At 38.6% G+C, this 16,311-nt stretch overlaps 9 non-coding genes across 9 annotated transcripts; all 9 read right to left on the reverse strand.

Annotated features, from left to right (window-relative positions):
• Positions 1-1,809: 1,809 nt before the first annotated feature.
• On the reverse strand, positions 1,810-1,882 carry TRNAT-UGU (transfer RNA threonine (anticodon UGU)). Its single transcript has one exon. It is a non-coding gene; the product is annotated as a tRNA-Thr (tRNA).
• A 1,538-nt stretch (positions 1,883-3,420) lies between these two features.
• On the reverse strand, positions 3,421-3,493 carry TRNAT-UGU (transfer RNA threonine (anticodon UGU)). The gene has a single exon. It is a non-coding gene; the product is annotated as a tRNA-Thr (tRNA).
• A 1,538-nt stretch (positions 3,494-5,031) lies between these two features.
• Positions 5,032-5,104, reverse strand: TRNAT-UGU (transfer RNA threonine (anticodon UGU)). The gene has a single exon. It is a non-coding gene; the product is annotated as a tRNA-Thr (tRNA).
• A 1,538-nt stretch (positions 5,105-6,642) lies between these two features.
• On the reverse strand, positions 6,643-6,715 carry TRNAT-UGU (transfer RNA threonine (anticodon UGU)). The gene has a single exon. It is a non-coding gene; the product is annotated as a tRNA-Thr (tRNA).
• A 1,538-nt stretch (positions 6,716-8,253) lies between these two features.
• Positions 8,254-8,326, reverse strand: TRNAT-UGU (transfer RNA threonine (anticodon UGU)). The gene has a single exon. It is a non-coding gene; the product is annotated as a tRNA-Thr (tRNA).
• A 1,538-nt stretch (positions 8,327-9,864) lies between these two features.
• TRNAT-UGU (transfer RNA threonine (anticodon UGU)) lies at positions 9,865-9,937 on the reverse strand. Its single transcript has one exon. It is a non-coding gene; the product is annotated as a tRNA-Thr (tRNA).
• A 2,210-nt stretch (positions 9,938-12,147) lies between these two features.
• On the reverse strand, positions 12,148-12,220 carry TRNAT-UGU (transfer RNA threonine (anticodon UGU)). Its single transcript has one exon. It is a non-coding gene; the product is annotated as a tRNA-Thr (tRNA).
• Positions 12,221-13,758: 1,538 nt separating this feature from the next.
• TRNAT-UGU (transfer RNA threonine (anticodon UGU)) lies at positions 13,759-13,831 on the reverse strand. The gene has a single exon. It is a non-coding gene; the product is annotated as a tRNA-Thr (tRNA).
• Positions 13,832-15,369: 1,538 nt separating this feature from the next.
• On the reverse strand, positions 15,370-15,442 carry TRNAT-UGU (transfer RNA threonine (anticodon UGU)). Its single transcript has one exon. It is a non-coding gene; the product is annotated as a tRNA-Thr (tRNA).
• Between the last annotated feature and the right edge of the window lie 869 nt (positions 15,443-16,311).

Raw genomic sequence — 16,311 nt, forward strand, 5'->3', positions numbered from 1 at the left:
AATTTTCTGCAACCAGAAGAGAATTGGGTCATGTTAAGAGCTTAATTGTTGAAGTGAGATTAAAGGACTATAAAATCTCGACTTTTTGATTTTGGCATTCAGAGGGCTGTAAAGAGAAAGTGTTGAAAGATCCTTTCTCATAGGCAAAAACCACTTTCAGAAGGTTTGATGTTCACGATAGCCTTTACTAAGAAAATTTGGCCTCAGTGAGAATCGAACTCACGACCCCTGGTTTACAAGACCAGTGCTCTAACCCCTCAGCTATGAAGCCTGCATTTTGAAAGAGTCCCACAATATTTTTGACCAATTCTATATTCCTTTTTCAAAAATCTTAGAATGTCATAAGTAGGAATGAACCCATGCTTCCTGAAAAGATCATGCGGCCATCCTCAAATACACAAGTCGAAAAAATTGCGAAACTCAAAGAAAGTTTGGTCGTGCTAAGAGTCCAATTCTTGGGATGAAATATAAAGCCTGGAGCAGTTTTTCATTCCCTGGTGCAGCACTGCTTTATATTAGTTGAGGATTTAATAGTCAGAGGGTTGAACAGAAAAAGTTTTGAAGGACTTTTTCCTTCCTTGATTCAAATTGCAGGTTTAAAAGCAAAGCGCTCACATCAGCCCAGTATGTGTGCATATCTTTTCTTTTAGTTATGTTCTGATAGAACCCTGTTGGAAAAAACCTAAGCAGATTTGAAAGCTGGTAGTAACATCAATTCACCATTAAAAAGCATCTTATGTACTAGAATATTTAGCTTCTTGAGAACAGCCACATTGGTTCTACTAACATGGTTCCAAAACAGCTCTTTTCACCATCAGCCTAGACTAAGATGTTAAGCCCCAGTTCTTAATGCCTCGGTAATCCTCGTGCTGCTTGGCACTACAATCCTTTTTCTTCATTCTTACCAGAAGGTCTTTTTATTCTGAAAATATTTTCATGTAGCAATTGCTAAAACATCCTGGGTAATATTTAAGCAAAACTGAGCTGCCAGAAGCGGTATTTGAACCCACAAGTCCAGGAGAGCATACAACCTGAACGTAGTCCCCCAGACCGCTCAACCATTCGGCAGCTTGCAGATTTTGGTGAGATACCAAAGATCATCGTAAGCATCAACAAAAAAGGTTTATCTTTTTTGACTAAGCAAGCAACTAAAAGCGCTTCAAAACAATAGACGGGAGAGAAGGCATTGTTCGTCTGATAGTGTGCTCCAAGCATGTGCTAACCTGTGTTAAGGGAATCCTGCAAGTAAAGGTTTGAGTGAGTTGTGCACATGATCTAATGTGAATGGTGTGATCCATTTTGATTAATACAAAAGGTTTTATCTATATTTGTAATTCTGCCTGTAATGACAATCAGATCACTACTAAAAAGCGATTTCTACAGAGCAGAATAATAGGGCTAGGTGGAAAGAGTGAAAACTGCAAGATTTTAATTTCCCAAATCATTAAAATTATTTAAAAATTATGCGTGACATCAAACTTTGATTCAAGCAATAGGTATTGTTCTGATAACACATTCCATTCAAGGTATATCCCACCTGTGTAAAGTGGCATTCAAGGTCTCGCTCCCAGGGTAAGAGCATGCAGTCACAGTGACCTACATGGCGATGAAAATTTTCTGCAACCAGAAGAGAATTGGGTCATGTTAAGAGCTTAATTGTTGAAGTGAGATTAAAGGACTATAAAATCTCGACTTTTTGATTTTGGCATTCAGAGGGCTGTAAAGAGAAAGTGTTGAAAGATCCTTTCTCATAGGCAAAAACCACTTTCAGAAGGTTTGATGTTCACGATAGCCTTTACTAAGAAAATTTGGCCTCAGTGAGAATCGAACTCACGACCCCTGGTTTACAAGACCAGTGCTCTAACCCCTGAGCTATGAAGCCTGCATTTTGAAAGAGTCCCACAATATTTTTGACCAATTCTATATTCCTTTTTCAAAAATCTTAGAATGTCATAAGTAGGAATGAACCCATGCTTCCTGAAAAGATCATGCGGCCATCCTCAAATACACAAGTCGAAAAAATTGCGAAACTCAAAGAAAGTTTGGTCGTGCTAAGAGTCCAATTCTTGGGATGAAATATAAAGCCTGGAGCAGTTTTTCATTCCCTGGTGCAGCACTGCTTTATATTAGTTGAGGATTTAATAGTCAGAGGGTTGAACAGAAAAAGTTTTGAAGGACTTTTTCCTTCCTTGATTCAAATTGCAGGTTTAAAAGCAAAGCGCTCACATCAGCCCAGTATGTGTGCATATCTTTTCTTTTAGTTATGTTCTGATAGAACCCTGTTGGAAAAAACCTAAGCAGATTTGAAAGCTGGTAGTAACATCAATTCACCATTAAAAAGCATCTTATGTACTAGAATATTTAGCTTCTTGAGAACAGCCACATTGGTTCTACTAACATGGTTCCAAAACAGCTCTTTTCACCATCAGCCTAGACTAAGATGTTAAGCCCCAGTTCTTAATGCCTCGGTAATCCTCGTGCTGCTTGGCACTACAATCCTTTTTCTTCATTCTTACCAGAAGGTCTTTTTATTCTGAAAATATTTTCATGTAGCAATTGCTAAAACATCCTGGGTAATATTTAAGCAAAACTGAGCTGCCAGAAGCGGTATTTGAACCCACAAGTCCAGGAGAGCATACAACCTGAACGTAGTCCCCCAGACCGCTCAACCATTCGGCAGCTTGCAGATTTTGGTGAGATACCAAAGATCATCGTAAGCATCAACAAAAAAGGTTTATCTTTTTTGACTAAGCAAGCAACTAAAAGCGCTTCAAAACAATAGACGGGAGAGAAGGCATTGTTCGTCTGATAGTGTGCTCCAAGCATGTGCTAACCTGTGTTAAGGGAATCCTGCAAGTAAAGGTTTGAGTGAGTTGTGCACATGATCTAATGTGAATGGTGTGATCCATTTTGATTAATACAAAAGGTTTTATCTATATTTGTAATTCTGCCTGTAATGACAATCAGATCACTACTAAAAAGCGATTTCTACAGAGCAGAATAATAGGGCTAGGTGGAAAGAGTGAAAACTGCAAGATTTTAATTTCCCAAATCATTAAAATTATTTAAAAATGATGCGTGACATCAAACTTTGATTCAAGCAATAGGTATTGTTCTGATAACACATTCCATTCAAGGTATATCCCACCTGTGTAAAGTGGCATTCAAGGTCTCGCTCCCAGGGTAAGAGCATGCAGTCACAGTGACCTACATGGCGATGAAAATTTTCTGCAACCAGAAGAGAATTGGGTCATGTTAAGAGCTTAATTGTTGAAGTGAGATTAAAGGACTATAAAATCTCGACTTTTTGATTTTGGCATTCAGAGGGCTGTAAAGAGAAAGTGTTGAAAGATCCTTTCTCATAGGCAAAAACCACTTTCAGAAGGTTTGATGTTCACGATAGCCTTTACTAAGAAAATTTGGCCTCAGTGAGAATCGAACTCACGACCCCTGGTTTACAAGACCAGTGCTCTAACCCCTGAGCTATGAAGCCTGCATTTTGAAAGAGTCCCACAATATTTTTGACCAATTCTATATTCCTTTTTCAAAAATCTTAGAATGTCATAAGTAGGAATGAACCCATGCTTCCTGAAAAGATCATGCGGCCATCCTCAAATACACAAGTCGAAAAAATTGCGAAACTCAAAGAAAGTTTGGTCGTGCTAAGAGTCCAATTCTTGGGATGAAATATAAAGCCTGGAGCAGTTTTTCATTCCCTGGTGCAGCACTGCTTTATATTAGTTGAGGATTTAATAGTCAGAGGGTTGAACAGAAAAAGTTTTGAAGGACTTTTTCCTTCCTTGATTCAAATTGCAGGTTTAAAAGCAAAGCGCTCACATCAGCCCAGTATGTGTGCATATCTTTTCTTTTAGTTATGTTCTGATAGAACCCTGTTGGAAAAAACCTAAGCAGATTTGAAAGCTGGTAGTAACATCAATTCACCATTAAAAAGCATCTTATGTACTAGAATATTTAGCTTCTTGAGAACAGCCACATTGGTTCTACTAACATGGTTCCAAAACAGCTCTTTTCACCATCAGCCTAGACTAAGATGTTAAGCCCCAGTTCTTAATGCCTCGGTAATCCTCGTGCTGCTTGGCACTGCAATCCTTTTTCTTCATTCTTACCAGAAGGTCTTTTTATTCTGAAAATATTTTCATGTAGCAATTGCTAAAACATCCTGGGTAATATTTAAGCAAAACTGAGCTGCCAGAAGCGGTATTTGAACCCACAAGTCCAGGAGAGCATACAACCTGAACGTAGTCCCCCAGACCGCTCAACCATTCGGCAGCTTGCAGATTTTGGTGAGATACCAAAGATCATCGTAAGCATCAACAAAAAAGGTTTATCTTTTTTGACTAAGCAAGCAACTAAAAGCGCTTCAAAACAATAGACGGGAGAGAAGGCATTGTTCGTCTGATAGTGTGCTCCAAGCATGTGCTAACCTGTGTTAAGGGAATCCTGCAAGTAAAGGTTTGAGTGAGTTGTGCACATGATCTAATGTGAATGGTGTGATCCATTTTGATTAATACAAAAGGTTTTATCTATATTTGTAATTCTGCCTGTAATGACAATCAGATCACTACTAAAAAGCGATTTCTACAGAGCAGAATAATAGGGCTAGGTGGAAAGAGTGAAAACTGCAAGATTTTAATTTCCCAAATCATTAAAATTATTTAAAAATGATGCGTGACATCAAACTTTGATTCAAGCAATAGGTATTGTTCTGATAACACATTCCATTCAAGGTATATCCCACCTGTGTAAAGTGGCATTCAAGGTCTCGCTCCCAGGGTAAGAGCATGCAGTCACAGTGACCTACATGGCGATGAAAATTTTCTGCAACCAGAAGAGAATTGGGTCATGTTAAGAGCTTAATTGTTGAAGTGAGATTAAAGGACTATAAAATCTCGACTTTTTGATTTTGGCATTCAGAGGGCTGTAAAGAGAAAGTGTTGAAAGATCCTTTCTCATAGGCAAAAACCACTTTCAGAAGGTTTGATGTTCACGATAGCCTTTACTAAGAAAATTTGGCCTCAGTGAGAATCGAACTCACGACCCCTGGTTTACAAGACCAGTGCTCTAACCCCTGAGCTATGAAGCCTGCATTTTGAAAGAGTCCCACAATATTTTTGACCAATTCTATATTCCTTTTTCAAAAATCTTAGAATGTCATAAGTAGGAATGAACCCATGCTTCCTGAAAAGATCATGCGGCCATCCTCAAATACACAAGTCGAAAAAATTGCGAAACTCAAAGAAAGTTTGGTCGTGCTAAGAGTCCAATTCTTGGGATGAAATATAAAGCCTGGAGCAGTTTTTCATTCCCTGGTGCAGCACTGCTTTATATTAGTTGAGGATTTAATAGTCAGAGGGTTGAACAGAAAAAGTTTTGAAGGACTTTTTCCTTCCTTGATTCAAATTGCAGGTTTAAAAGCAAAGCGCTCACATCAGCCCAGTATGTGTGCATATCTTTTCTTTTAGTTATGTTCTGATAGAACCCTGTTGGAAAAAACCTAAGCAGATTTGAAAGCTGGTAGTAACATCAATTCACCATTAAAAAGCATCTTATGTACTAGAATATTTAGCTTCTTGAGAACAGCCACATTGGTTCTACTAACATGGTTCCAAAACAGCTCTTTTCACCATCAGCCTAGACTAAGATGTTAAGCCCCAGTTCTTAATGCCTCGGTAATCCTCGTGCTGCTTGGCACTGCAATCCTTTTTCTTCATTCTTACCAGAAGGTCTTTTTATTCTGAAAATATTTTCATGTAGCAATTGCTAAAACATCCTGGGTAATATTTAAGCAAAACTGAGCTGCCAGAAGCGGTATTTGAACCCACAAGTCCAGGAGAGCATACAACCTGAACGTAGTCCCCCAGACCGCTCAACCATTCGGCAGCTTGCAGATTTTGGTGAGATACCAAAGATCATCGTAAGCATCAACAAAAAAGGTTTATCTTTTTTGACTAAGCAAGCAACTAAAAGCGCTTCAAAACAATAGACGGGAGAGAAGGCATTGTTCGTCTGATAGTGTGCTCCAAGCATGTGCTAACCTGTGTTAAGGGAATCCTGCAAGTAAAGGTTTGAGTGAGTTGTGCACATGATCTAATGTGAATGGTGTGATCCATTTTGATTAATACAAAAGGTTTTATCTATATTTGTAATTCTGCCTGTAATGACAATCAGATCACTACTAAAAAGCGATTTCTACAGAGCAGAATAATAGGGCTAGGTGGAAAGAGTGAAAACTGCAAGATTTTAATTTCCCAAATCATTAAAATTATTTAAAAATTATGCGTGACATCAAACTTTGATTCAAGCAATAGGTATTGTTCTGATAACACATTCCATTCAAGGTATATCCCACCTGTGTAAAGTGGCATTCAAGGTCTCGCTCCCAGGGTAAGAGCATGCAGTCACAGTGACCTACATGGCGATGAAAATTTTCTGCAACCAGAAGAGAATTGGGTCATGTTAAGAGCTTAATTGTTGAAGTGAGATTAAAGGACTATAAAATCTCGACTTTTTGATTTTGGCATTCAGAGGGCTGTAAAGAGAAAGTGTTGAAAGATCCTTTCTCATAGGCAAAAACCACTTTCAGAAGGTTTGATGTTCACGATAGCCTTTACTAAGAAAATTTGGCCTCAGTGAGAATCGAACTCACGACCCCTGGTTTACAAGACCAGTGCTCTAACCCCTGAGCTATGAAGCCTGCATTTTGAAAGAGTCCCACAATATTTTTGACCAATTCTATATTCCTTTTTCAAAAATCTTAGAATGTCATAAGTAGGAATGAACCCATGCTTCCTGAAAAGATCATGCGGCCATCCTCAAATACACAAGTCGAAAAAATTGCGAAACTCAAAGAAAGTTTGGTCGTGCTAAGAGTCCAATTCTTGGGATGAAATATAAAGCCTGGAGCAGTTTTTCATTCCCTGGTGCAGCACTGCTTTATATTAGTTGAGGATTTAATAGTCAGAGGGTTGAACAGAAAAAGTTTTGAAGGACTTTTTCCTTCCTTGATTCAAATTGCAGGTTTAAAAGCAAAGCGCTCACATCAGCCCAGTATGTGTGCATATCTTTTCTTTTAGTTATGTTCTGATAGAACCCTGTTGGAAAAAACCTAAGCAGATTTGAAAGCTGGTAGTAACATCAATTCACCATTAAAAAGCATCTTATGTACTAGAATATTTAGCTTCTTGAGAACAGCCACATTGGTTCTACTAACATGGTTCCAAAACAGCTCTTTTCACCATCAGCCTAGACTAAGATGTTAAGCCCCAGTTCTTAATGCCTCGGTAATCCTCGTGCTGCTTGGCACTACAATCCTTTTTCTTCATTCTTACCAGAAGGTCTTTTTATTCTGAAAATATTTTCATGTAGCAATTGCTAAAACATCCTGGGTAATATTTAAGCAAAACTGAGCTGCCAGAAGCGGTATTTGAACCCACAAGTCCAGGAGAGCATACAACCTGAACGTAGTCCCCCAGACCGCTCAACCATTCGGCAGCTTGCAGATTTTGGTGAGATACCAAAGATCATCGTAAGCATCAACAAAAAAGGTTTATCTTTTTTGACTAAGCAAGCAACTAAAAGCGCTTCAAAACAATAGACGGGAGAGAAGGCATTGTTCGTCTGATAGTGTGCTCCAAGCATGTGCTAACCTGTGTTAAGGGAATCCTGCAAGTAAAGGTTTGAGTGAGTTGTGCACATGATCTAATGTGAATGGTGTGATCCATTTTGATTAATACAAAAGGTTTTATCTATATTTGTAATTCTGCCTGTAATGACAATCAGATCACTACTAAAAAGCGATTTCTACAGAGCAGAATAATAGGGCTAGGTGGAAAGAGTGAAAACTGCAAGATTTTAATTTCCCAAATCATTAAAATTATTTAAAAATTATGCGTGACATCAAACTTTGATTCAAGCAATAGGTATTGTTCTGATAACACATTCCATTCAAGGTATATCCCACCTGTGTAAAGTGGCATTCAAGGTCTCGCTCCCAGGGTAAGAGCATGCAGTCACAGTGACCTACATGGCGATGAAAATTTTCTGCAACCAGAAGAGAATTGGGTCATGTTAAGAGCTTAATTGTTGAAGTGAGATTAAAGGACTATAAAATCTCGACTTTTTGATTTTGGCATTCAGAGGGCTGTAAAGAGAAAGTGTTGAAAGATCCTTTCTCATAGGCAAAAACCACTTTCAGAAGGTTTGATGTTCACGATAGCCTTTACTAAGAAAATTTGGCCTCAGTGAGAATCGAACTCACGACCCCTGGTTTACAAGACCAGTGCTCTAACCCCTGAGCTATGAAGCCTGCATTTTGAAAGAGTCCCACAATATTTTTGACCAATTCTATATTCCTTTTTCAAAAATCTTAGAATGTCATAAGTAGGAATGAACCCATGCTTCCTGAAAAGATCATGCGGCCATCCTCAAATACACAAGTCGAAAAAATTGCGAAACTCAAAGAAAGTTTGGTCGTGCTAAGAGTCCAATTCTTGGGATGAAATATAAAGCCTGGAGCAGTTTTTCATTCCCTGGTGCAGCACTGCTTTATATTAGTTGAGGATTTAATAGTCAGAGGGTTGAACAGAAAAAGTTTTGAAGGACTTTTTCCTTCCTTGATTCAAATTGCAGGTTTAAAAGCAAAGCGCTCACATCAGCCCAGTATGTGTGCATATCTTTTCTTTTAGTTATGTTCTGATAGAACCCTGTTGGAAAAAACCTAAGCAGATTTGAAAGCTGGTAGTAACATCAATTCACCATTAAAAAGCATCTTATGTACTAGAATATTTAGCTTCTTGAGAACAGCCACATTGGTTCTACTAACATGGTTCCAAAACAGCTCTTTTCACCATCAGCCTAGACTAAGATGTTAAGCCCCAGTTCTTAATGCCTCGGTAATCCTCGTGCTGCTTGGCACTACAATCCTTTTTCTTCATTCTTACCAGAAGGTCTTTTTATTCTGAAAATATTTTCATGTAGCAATTGCTAAAACATCCTGGGTAATATTTAAGCAAAACTGAGCTGCCAGAAGCGGTATTTGAACCCACAAGTCCAGGAGAGCATACAACCTGAACGTAGTCCCCCAGACCGCTCAACCATTCGGCAGCTTGCAGATTTTGGTGAGATACCAAAGATCATCGTAAGCATCAACAAAAAAGGTTTATCTTTTTTGACTAAGCAAGCAACTAAAAGCGCTTCAAAACAATAGACGGGAGAGAAGGCATTGTTCGTCTGATAGTGTGCTCCAAGCATGTGCTAACCTGTGTTAAGGGAATCCTGCAAGTAAAGGTTTGAGTGAGTTGTGCACATGATCTAATGTGAATGGTGTGATCCATTTTGATTAATACAAAAGGTTTTATCTATATTTGTAATTCTGCCTGTAATGACAATCAGATCACTACTAAAAAGCGATTTCTACAGAGCAGAATAATAGGGCTAGGTGGAAAGAGTGAAAACTGCAAGATTTTAATTTCCCAAATCATTAAAATTATTTAAAAATTATGCGTGACATCAAACTTTGATTCAAGCAATAGGTATTGTTCTGATAACACATTCCATTCAAGGTATATCCCACCTGTGTAAAGTGGCATTCAAGGTCTCGCTCCCAGGGTAAGAGCATGCAGTCACAGTGACCTACATGGCGATGAAAATTTTCTGCAACCAGAAGAGAATTGGGTCATGTTAAGAGCTTAATTGTTGAAGTGAGATTAAAGGACTATAAAATCTCGACTTTTTGATTTTGGCATTCAGAGGGCTGTAAAGAGAAAGTGTTGAAAGATCCTTTCTCATAGGCAAAAACCACTTTCAGAAGGTTTGATGTTCACGATAGCCTTTACTAAGAAAATTTGGCCTCAGTGAGAATCGAACTCACGACCCCTGGTTTACAAGACCAGTGCTCTAACCCCTGAGCTATGAAGCCTGCATTTTGAAAGAGTCCCACAATATTTTTGACCAATTCTATATTCCTTTTTCAAAAATCTTAGAATGTCATAAGTAGGAATGAACCCATGCTTCCTGAAAAGATCATGCGGCCATCCTCAAATACACAAGTCGAAAAAATTGCGAAACTCAAAGAAAGTTTGGTCGTGCTAAGAGTCCAATTCTTGGGATGAAATATAAAGCCTGGAGCAGTTTTTCATTCCCTGGTGCAGCACTGCTTTATATTAGTTGAGGATTTAATAGTCAGAGGGTTGAACAGAAAAAGTTTTGAAGGACTTTTTCCTTCCTTGATTCAAATTGCAGGTTTAAAAGCAAAGCGCTCACATCAGCCCAGTATGTGTGCATATCTTTTCTTTTAGTTATGTTCTGATAGAACCCTGTTGGAAAAAACCTAAGCAGATTTGAAAGCTGGTAGTAACATCAATTCACCATTAAAAAGCATCTTATGTACTAGAATATTTAGCTTCTTGAGAACAGCCACATTGGTTCTACTAACATGGTTCCAAAACAGCTCTTTTCACCATCAGCCTAGACTAAGATGTTAAGCCCCAGTTCTTAATGCCTCGGTAATCCTCGTGCTGCTTGGCACTACAATCCTTTTTCTTCATTCTTACCAGAAGGTCTTTTTATTCTGAAAATATTTTCATGTAGCAATTGCTAAAACATCCTGGGTAATATTTAAGCAAAACTGAGCTGCCAGAAGCGGTATTTGAACCCACAAGTCCAGGAGAGCATACAACCTGAACGTAGTCCCCCAGACCGCTCAACCATTCGGCAGCTTGCAGATTTTGGTGAGATACCAAAGATCATCGTAAGCATCAACAAAAAAGGTTTATCTTTTTTGACTAAGCAAGCAACTAAAAGCGCTTCAAAACAATAGACGGGAGAGAAGGCATTGTTCGTCTGATAGTGTGCTCCAAGCATGTGCTAACCTGTGTTAAGGGAATCCTGCAAGTAAAGGTTTGAGTGAGTTGTGCACATGATCTAATGTGAATGGTGTGATCCATTATGTGTGCATATCTTTTCTTTTAGTTATGTTCTGATAGAACCCTGTTGAAAAAACCTAAGCAGATTTGAAAGCTGGTAGTAACATCAATTCACCATTAAAAAGCATCTTATGTACTAGAATATTTAGCTTCTTGAGAACAGCCACATTGGTTCTACTAACATGGTTCCAAAACAGCTCTTTTCACCATCAGCCTAGACTAAGATGTTAAGCCCCAGTTCTTAATGCCTCGGTAATCCTCGTGCTGCTTGGCACTACAATCCTTTTTCTTCATTCTTACCAGAAGGTCTTTTTATTCTGAAAATATTTTCATGTAGCAATTGCTAAAACATCCTGGGTAATATTTAAGCAAAACTGAGCTGCCAGAAGCGGTATTTGAACCCACAAGTCCAGGAGAGCATACAACCTGAACGTAGTCCCCCAGACCGCTCAACCATTCGGCAGCTTGCAGATTTTGGTGAGATACCAAAGATCATCGTAAGCATCAACAAAAAAGGTTTATCTTTTTTGACTAAGCAAGCAACTAAAAGCGCTTCAAAACAATAGACGGGAGAGAAGGCATTGTTCGTCTGATAGTGTGCTCCAAGCATGTGCTAACCTGTGTTAAGGGAATCCTGCAAGTAAAGGTTTGAGTGAGTTGTGCACATGATCTAATGTGAATGGTGTGATCCATTTTGATTAATACAAAAGGTTTTATCTATATTTGTAATTCTGCCTGTAATGACAATCAGATCACTACTAAAAAGCGATTTCTACAGAGCAGAATAATAGGGCTAGGTGGAAAGAGTGAAAACTGCAAGATTTTAATTTCCCAAATCATTAAAATTATTTAAAAATTATGCGTGACATCAAACTTTGATTCAAGCAATAGGTATTGTTCTGATAACACATTCCATTCAAGGTATATCCCACCTGTGTAAAGTGGCATTCAAGGTCTCGCTCCCAGGGTAAGAGCATGCAGTCACAGTGACCTACATGGCGATGAAAATTTTCTGCAACCAGAAGAGAATTGGGTCATGTTAAGAGCTTAATTGTTGAAGTGAGATTAAAGGACTATAAAATCTCGACTTTTTGATTTTGGCATTCAGAGGGCTGTAAAGAGAAAGTGTTGAAAGATCCTTTCTCATAGGCAAAAACCACTTTCAGAAGGTTTGATGTTCACGATAGCCTTTACTAAGAAAATTTGGCCTCAGTGAGAATCGAACTCACGACCCCTGGTTTACAAGACCAGTGCTCTAACCCCTGAGCTATGAAGCCTGCATTTTGAAAGAGTCCCACAATATTTTTGACCAATTCTATATTCCTTTTTCAAAAATCTTAGAATGTCATAAGTAGGAATGAACCCATGCTTCCTGAAAAGATCATGCGGCCATCCTCAAATACACAAGTCGAAAAAATTGCGAAACTCAAAGAAAGTTTGGTCGTGCTAAGAGTCCAATTCTTGGGATGAAATATAAAGCCTGGAGCAGTTTTTCATTCCCTGGTGCAGCACTGCTTTATATTAGTTGAGGATTTAATAGTCAGAGGGTTGAACAGAAAAAGTTTTGAAGGACTTTTTCCTTCCTTGATTCAAATTGCAGGTTTAAAAGCAAAGCGCTCACATCAGCCCAGTATGTGTGCATATCTTTTCTTTTAGTTATGTTCTGATAGAACCCTGTTGGAAAAAACCTAAGCAGATTTGAAAGCTGGTAGTAACATCAATTCACCATTAAAAAGCATCTTATGTACTAGAATATTTAGCTTCTTGAGAACAGCCACATTGGTTCTACTAACATGGTTCCAAAACAGCTCTTTTCACCATCAGCCTAGACTAAGATGTTAAGCCCCAGTTCTTAATGCCTCGGTAATCCTCGTGCTGCTTGGCACTACAATCCTTTTTCTTCATTCTTACCAGAAGGTCTTTTTATTCTGAAAATATTTTCATGTAGCAATTGCTAAAACATCCTGGGTAATATTTAAGCAAAACTGAGCTGCCAGAAGCGGTATTTGAACCCACAAGTCCAGGAGAGCATACAACCTGAACGTAGTCCCCCAGACCGCTCAACCATTCGGCAGCTTGCAGATTTTGGTGAGATACCAAAGATCATCGTAAGCATCAACAAAAAAGGTTTATCTTTTTTGACTAAGCAAGCAACTAAAAGCGCTTCAAAACAATAGACGGGAGAGAAGGCATTGTTCGTCTGATAGTGTGCTCCAAGCATGTGCTAACCTGTGTTAAGGGAATCCTGCAAGTAAAGGTTTGAGTGAGTTGTGCACATGATCTAATGTGAATGGTGTGATCCATTTTGATTAATACAAAAGGTTTTATCTATATTTGTAATTCTGCCTGTAATGACAATCAGATCACTACTAAAAAGCGATTTCTACAGAGCAGAATAATAGGGCTAGGTGGAAAGAGTGAAAACTGCAAGATTTTAATTTCCCAAATCATTAAAATTATTTAAAAATGATGCGTGACATCAAACTTTGATTCAAGCAATAGGTATTGTTCTGATAACACATTCCATTCAAGGTATATCCCACCTGTGTAAAGTGGCATTCAAGGTCTCGCTCCCAGGGTAAGAGCATGCAGTCACAGTGACCTACATGGCGATGAAAATTTTCTGCAACCAGAAGAGAATTGGGTCATGTTAAGAGCTTAATTGTTGAAGTGAGATTAAAGGACTATAAAATCTCGACTTTTTGATTTTGGCATTCAGAGGGCTGTAAAGAGAAAGTGTTGAAAGATCCTTTCTCATAGGCAAAAACCACTTTCAGAAGGTTTGATGTTCACGATAGCCTTTACTAAGAAAATTTGGCCTCAGTGAGAATCGAACTCACGACCCCTGGTTTACAAGACCAGTGCTCTAACCCCTGAGCTATGAAGCCTGCATTTTGAAAGAGTCCCACAATATTTTTGACCAATTCTATATTCCTTTTTCAAAAATCTTAGAATGTCATAAGTAGGAATGAACCCATGCTTCCTGAAAAGATCATGCGGCCATCCTCAAATACACAAGTCGAAAAAATTGCGAAACTCAAAGAAAGTTTGGTCGTGCTAAGAGTCCAATTCTTGGGATGAAATATAAAGCCTGGAGCAGTTTTTCATTCCCTGGTGCAGCACTGCTTTATATTAGTTGAGGATTTAATAGTCAGAGGGTTGAACAGAAAAAGTTTTGAAGGACTTTTTCCTTCCTTGATTCAAATTGCAGGTTTAAAAGCAAAGCGCTCACATCAGCCCAGTATGTGTGCATATCTTTTCTTTTAGTTATGTTCTGATAGAACCCTGTTGGAAAAAACCTAAGCAGATTTGAAAGCTGGTAGTAACATCAATTCACCATTAAAAAGCATCTTATGTACTAGAATATTTAGCTTCTTGAGAACAGCCACATTGGTTCTACTAACATGGTTCCAAAACAGCTCTTTTCACCATCAGCCTAGACTAAGATGTTAAGCCCCAGTTCTTAATGCCTCGGTAATCCTCGTGCTGCTTGGCACTACAATCCTTTTTCTTCATTCTTACCAGAAGGTCTTTTTATTCTGAAAATATTTTCATGTAGCAATTGCTAAAACATCCTGGGTAATATTTAAGCAAAACTGAGCTGCCAGAAGCGGTATTTGAACCCACAAGTCCAGGAGAGCATACAACCTGAACGTAGTCCCCCAGACCGCTCAACCATTCGGCAGCTTGCAGATTTTGGTGAGATACCAAAGATCATCGTAAGCATCAACAAAAAAGGTTTATCTTTTTTGACTAAGCAAGCAACTAAAAGCGCTTCAAAACAATAGACGGGAGAGAAGGCATTGTTCGTCTGATAGTGTGCTCCAAGCATGTGCTAACCTGTGTTAAGGGAATCCTGCAAGTAAAGGTTTGAGTGAGTTGTGCACATGATCTAATGTGAATGGTGTGATCCATTTTGATTAATACAAAAGGTTTTATCTATATTTGTAATTCTGCCTGTAATGACAATCAGATCACTACTAAAAAGCGATTTCTACAGAGCAGAATAATAGGGCTAGGTGGAAAGAGTGAAAACTGCAAGATTTTAATTTCCCAAATCATTAAAATTATTTAAAAATTATGCGTGACATCAAACTTTGATTCAAGCAATAGGTATTGTTCTGATAACACATTCCATTCAAGGTATATCCCACCTGTGTAAAGTGGCATTCAAGGTCTCGCTCCCAGGGTAAGAGCATGCAGTCACAGTGACCTACATGGCGATGAAAATTTTCTGCAACCAGAAGAGAATTGGGTCATGTTAAGAGCTTAATTGTTGAAGTGAGATTAAAGGACTATAAAATCTCGACTTTTTGATTTTGGCATTCAGAGGGCTGTAAAGAGAAAGTGTTGAAAGATCCTTTCTCATAGGCAAAAACCACTTTCAGAAGGTTTGATGTTCACGATAGCCTTTACTAAGAAAATTTGGCCTCAGTGAGAATCGAACTCACGACCCCTGGTTTACAAGACCAGTGCTCTAACCCCTGAGCTATGAAGCCTGCATTTTGAAAGAGTCCCACAATATTTTTGACCAATTCTATATTCCTTTTTCAAAAATCTTAGAATGTCATAAGTAGGAATGAACCCATGCTTCCTGAAAAGATCATGCGGCCATCCTCAAATACACAAGTCGAAAAAATTGCGAAACTCAAAGAAAGTTTGGTCGTGCTAAGAGTCCAATTCTTGGGATGAAATATAAAGCCTGGAGCAGTTTTTCATTCCCTGGTGCAGCACTGCTTTATATTAGTTGAGGATTTAATAGTCAGAGGGTTGAACAGAAAAAGTTTTGAAGGACTTTTTCCTTCCTTGATTCAAATTGCAGGTTTAAAAGCAAAGCGCTCACATCAGCCCAGTATGTGTGCATATCTTTTCTTTTAGTTATGTTCTGATAGAACCCTGTTGGAAAAAACCTAAGCAGATTTGAAAGCTGGTAGTAACATCAATTCACCATTAAAAAGCATCTTATGTACTAGAATATTTAGCTTCTTGAGAACAGCCACATTGGTTCTACTAACATGGTTCCAAAACAGCTCTTTTCACCATCAGCCTAGACTAAGATGTTAAGCCCCAGTTCTTAATGCCTCGGTAATCCTCGTGCTGCTTGGCACTACAATCCTTTTTCTTCATTCTTACCAGAAGGTCTTTTTATTCTGAAAATATTTTCATGTAGCAATTGCTAAAACATCCTGGGTAATATTTAAGCAAAACTGAGCTGCCAGAAGCGGTATTTGAACCCACAAGTCCAGGAGAGCATACAACCTGAACGTAGTCCCCCAGACCGCTCAACCATTCGGCAGCTTGCAGATTTTGGTGAGATACCAAAGATCATCGTAAGCATCAACAAAAAAGGTTTATCTTTTTTGACTAA

This window comes from Eleutherodactylus coqui, chromosome 7 (genome assembly GCF_035609145.1).
Source record: "Eleutherodactylus coqui strain aEleCoq1 chromosome 7, aEleCoq1.hap1, whole genome shotgun sequence".
Lineage (NCBI taxonomy): Eukaryota > Metazoa > Chordata > Amphibia > Anura > Eleutherodactylidae > Eleutherodactylus > Eleutherodactylus coqui.